This window comes from Sus scrofa, chromosome 3 (genome assembly GCF_054392235.1).
Source record: "Sus scrofa isolate SSC_HxYL_T2T_F1_AM1 chromosome 3, Sscrofa_HxYL_maternal_Yorkshire_Landrace_v2.0, whole genome shotgun sequence".
NCBI lineage: Eukaryota > Metazoa > Chordata > Mammalia > Artiodactyla > Suidae > Sus > Sus scrofa.
Genome location: NC_139385.1, coordinates 100,129,843 through 100,135,222, shown reverse-complemented (window position 1 = coordinate 100,135,222; position 5,380 = coordinate 100,129,843).

The following is a 5,380-nucleotide window of genomic DNA, read 5'->3' as shown; positions in this document are numbered from 1 at the left end:
TGTTATTTGTTACAGGATTTTTGTTTATTTTATTCAAGACTTGTATGTGGTTTTCTTTTGGCTGCACCTGCAGCATGCAGAAATTCCCAGGGTAGAGATCAAACCTGCACCACAGCAGCAACCCAAGTTGATGCAGTGACCTAGCCAGATCCTTAAACCCCTATGACACAAAGGAATTCTGTATCTGTTTTGTCTGTGTCCTGTGGGGTGTTTTTGTTTTTGTTTTTTTGTTTGGGGTTTTTTTTAATGGCCACACCCACAGCATATGGAAGTTCCCAAGCCAGGAGTTGAATCTGAGCCACAGTTGTGCCCTACACCACAGCTGCAGCAATGCCAGATCCTTTAACCCACTACACCTGACTAGGGATCAAATTCGTGCCTCAGCAGTGACCTGTGTTATTTTGGTATCCACAAGAAAGGAAATGAATTTCTGATTTAGTCATAAAACCTGTGAGCATTCACCTGCTCAGTCATCTATAGAATAAATGATTCACTTCGCACAATGACAAAGCAGTCTGACACGTTGTATTCACATTTATAAATCTGAATTTAGCATCTGCAATAAAGAAACTAAAAATAAAATCTACTCTAAAGCTCTTCCTCCTTTCCTCTCTCACTTATTCTACCTAAATGTGTATCTTTCCCTTTTAAAACCAATTTCAAGAGGTTAACATTGTCATGTAATTATATTCCATCTTATGCAAGGATGGTCACTGACAATCTAAACTAATCCGGGATTTTGTTAAATAAAAGGTCCAAAGAGGGTCATTTAGGTTGAACAGAGTGATTTTATCCTTTCATCAAATCAAATGTGAGGGATTCACTTCTGCTAAAATTACCTTTATGGGTCTTTGCCTATAGTGTGATGAAGGTCACCGAGTTGATTAAAGAGTTTATGGCAATAATGGGGTCTTTGGCAGATGCAATCTGAAATGATCAAAAACTGAGAGCAAAAAGGGATTTAAATGGTTCAATGGAGATAATATACCTGAAAAAAAAGCCCGGCCCCTGTGCTGGATGAGTATTCTTCCAAGCAGAAAAGATTCTGTGAGAATAGAGTGACGATCTTTTCCCTTTGAAACTAGGAGAGAATGTGAGAAAGAAGTTTTAAAACGAAAGATGAAAGATCAAAGTAAAGCAGGGAAGAATTCTAAGTGTAGAAATCTAAGTCACTGGAGGAATCAGTAAGGTCCATCCAGGGAGTACTTGAGGAAGACAGCCGTGTGTCTGGAACACAAAGGAAAGGACCAGATCAGCATCACTCATCTGTCATCCTACAAGGCCTTACACTGCTAGTTATCTAGTCATGTGTGTAGGTTTTGTTCTCTAATTAGTCTGTAAGTTCCCTGAGGGCAAGAGTACTTCATTAATTTTCTTTGTATCACTAGCACCATGCATAGGGCAATGCATTCAGAATGCTTAATGTAACACATATAATTCAATAAATTAGACTTGGAAGTTTCTTTATCATTTGTTATAGATGAATTCCTTGAGGGCAAAAACTCTCTCTTGTTCACCATTTTATACTTAGAATCTGATGCATAACAGACTCATAATATTTGTTATGCTCTGTAGGCATGCATGCTTGGACAATTGAGTTTTTTAAATGAATGAAAAGAAATTGACAATATTCATGGTCAAATAATGCACATCTACTTATATAGCATATTCTAGCTATGAAGCACTGTGCTAGTTCAATCTTTTGAAGAAAACTGCTACTAGAAATATCTGCTACTTGATTTCATCCCAGATAACTAGAGACATCATCATTTGCATATTTTAAATGATTAAATATCAAAAACATTCCCTGTCTAGGGTTGGTCATGTAAAAAACTATCTCAAGTAGCTAAAATAAATCAACACGGCAGTCTATAAAATCATGACTCCTTTACAGGTATTTGTATTTCAAGTATTCTTTTTTATCTCTAAGAAGGAAAGCCCTAGAATAGTAATGAAAATTTAGACAGTTCTAGAAACAATCAAAGGTAGAGAGGAAAAACCATGTAATTAGATACCATTCAAACACATGTGCATGCTCATGTATATGTGTGCAAGCACGCAAATGCACACACACACACGCAAAACACAACTCCACTCAGATGAGGTAAGCAGCTTTTCATGAATCACAATAGGGTATTCTCTTCTAATCACCATGATTGTGATCTCATCACCATCCTGATGATTTTTCAGTAGACCTGGCAGAAGATAGTCTCTTGAAGATGTTCTCTATGATTACACATTGCAGAAAACCATCTCTCTAATGCAATGTGCATGTAAGAGAGAAACGGCAGCTTGTTGCATTAATAAAGACTTACTTCATACACAATTAACCTGCTCACCAACCCAAAATGTTACAAATCTCAACCCCAGTGCCTAGAGAACCATGAAATTAGGTGTACAAAAGACGAAAAATTCAAATTCATAATTATAATATTTAGGGGATATTTTACATTAAATAGAAGAGCTTCCAGGGTGCATTGTGCTTTAAATATGTCCTTGCTGAAGTACAAGTATACTCCTTCATTCACCCACAACTGTCTGCTCTGAGCAGAGCAGAGCCGAATGATGAGAATTAAACAATCACCGCAGTTGAATCCAAATCAATAGCTCAGAGAGAACCAACTGCTCTGCGCACTTCAAGAGAGAAAAAAAAGAAAACTTAGAAGAAAGTCTTGTGAAAAGAAATAGGAGACCCAGAGCTTCTATTATAGAGATTTTTTTTTTTTTTTTTTTTGTCTTTTTGCCATTTCTTGGGCCGCTCACGCGGCATATGGAGGTTCCTAGGCTAAGGGTCGAATCAGAGCTGTGGCTGCCAGCCCACCCCAGAGCCACAGCAACGCAGGATCCGAGCCGCGTCTGTGACCTACACCACAGCTCACGGCAACGCCGGATCGTTAACCCACTGAGCAAGGGCAGGGATCGAACCCGCAACCTCATGGTTCCTAGTCAGATTCGTTAACCACTGAGCCATGACAGGAACTCCAATATTATAGAGATTTTATGATACTGTCAATGTCTTCAGAAATCAGTGCCATGACAATGCTCATTGCTTCTAAAAACAGAAATGACAATTGTTTGGGATTATCTTCCAAGTTTCCCAGCCACATATTATGAGCTAAGTTTAGAATAGTTTATGGTAAGCACCATGGCAGTGGCAGTACCAGAAGGAAGTAAGGTATTATGAGTAAACACTCTACCAGGAAAAAGGTACACTTAGCGCTGGGTCTTCATAGATATTATTTTGGTCAATTCAGCTTAAGAGCAATTTGGGGGCCATGCTACTTCCTCATTTTACAGTGAGAGAGTTGAACCAGATCATTTCCAGGAGTCATTTCCAAATTTAACATTAATTTATAGGTTACCAGTTATCTAAGCCAAACATGTACAGTACACAAATGTGAATACAGCTTGATACACTGGCTCAAGACCTCGAGGAAGGTCTCACCCTGTTTTAGTTTCCATCTCTAACTCAGCAAAACACAGGGTAAGGAAAACACGATCTCTATTTACATTCTCACAGGGAGTGTTGTTCCTTTACTTGACTTTAAAAAGCAAGCTATTTATCTTTTCCATACACCAGGTCTTTACTTAAGCATCACCTTCCGAATGAGTACTTTCTAGCCAACCTAAAGTTTCAGTCTCCAGACCAACAACTGTATTTCCTTTCCTCCTTTATTTATTTCTCCTTTGCACTTATCAACCTGTATTTTATTTATTAAGGTTTATTGTTGAGGAGAATAAGTTCACTGAGGGCAAGGATTTTTGTCCTTGTTTTCAATACTGGATCCCCAGTGCCTAAAATAATGGTTGGCAACACAGCAGGTAGTCAATAAATAGTTGTGGAATTAATGAACAAATGAATCAGTATTTTGCTCCCAAGACAATTGTGAACTAAATTTCCAGTTAATACTAAAACTTCACCTCGTCCTCTTTCCAACTATGCATCTTCAATATTTTACCTGCTATACAGATAATAAAATAGCTTTTAAAACTCTGATTTTAAATCCTGGTGTTAGGATACTTCTAATCTGCAACATAACACACATTCTCAAGCATAATAGAAATCAGCAAGCACAACACCCAAGCATCCTTTATAAGCTACCTAAAAAGTAAATCAAAGTTAAAAGCTCGGATATGTAAAACATATGTTAAAATGCTTCATAATAAGCATTGGTTGAACATAAACAGAACCTAGACTAAATAAGGCTATTATAGTCTTCTTATACTGATACCTCAAAAGCACCAACTACAGTGGGAAAACCCGCAAAACAGAGACAACAGCCAATGAGAAATATTTCAAAGCCATAACCATGTTTTAACACTGTAGTCTACTCTGAGAGATAAAGTGAGGTTATTGTAGGATGAAACTGGGGCAGCCAAATGGTTTCAGAGATGGTTTCAAAATTTCCCAAGTAAGAAGGAGGGAAGGTTATCTAAAGGACAATGGGAGGATGAAAGCTGGATATGTATAAGAAAGTTTTGGAATGGTAACTGGAAAATTTACTAAGGGGTTAAGGAGGTGAATGACAAAAACTTTACTGCCACGGCAAGAGCTTTGCAATGTACCAACTCAGAGTGATTTCACTACTCCAACACATCCAACCTTCAGGGGTCTTTATTTCTAATCAACCCATTTATCTCACAAGCATGCAGCATAAATTAAGGAAAACAAATTACTAATCTGTTTATATTGACAAAGTCAAAATTCTAAGAGTTCATTTATAAAATTCACAGTATGTAATAATATGGAAGATATACACCAGTTTTACTTTAATAGACAATACAGATAAATGCATACTCTCACACCTTATTTCTGCATATAGATAGGAAATCTTCTAAATGATAAATGAGAATGTTAAAAAAAAAAAAACCTCCCAGAAAAAGTTCCCAAGGTATTACCTCTGATTTGGAGCTTTAGAGATCAGATATGTTATCATTTTAAAGTCCATCTGAAAAAACTTCTTTGCTTTACAAAATTAATGTTTGTATGATAAAAAAGTAAATTAACCAACTAAATTTAGTCCTTTTGCAGGAAAGAAATGGAAGCAGAAACCCCCATCTTTGGCATTTGCGAAAATGAAGAGATTGCAATCTTAAATTTATAATGTAGAATCTGTAAAGGTTCTACCTATTCTCATGTTTTGTGGATTGACTATATATAGCAATTATTTTCAAGAACAGAAGCAGGAAGTAAAAAGAGGAGATGAGAAGCAAGGCTCTGCATTTTGAGCAGCTATTTTAGACATCAGAAAAATCTTACACAGGCTGTGAAAATAGAGACTCAATGAGAGAAGCAGACCACGTGATGGAAAAAAGCAGAGGGAATTTTAAATGTCAGTGCAAATGACAGCAGCCATTAGGGTCCCAAGAGCATCAGTGG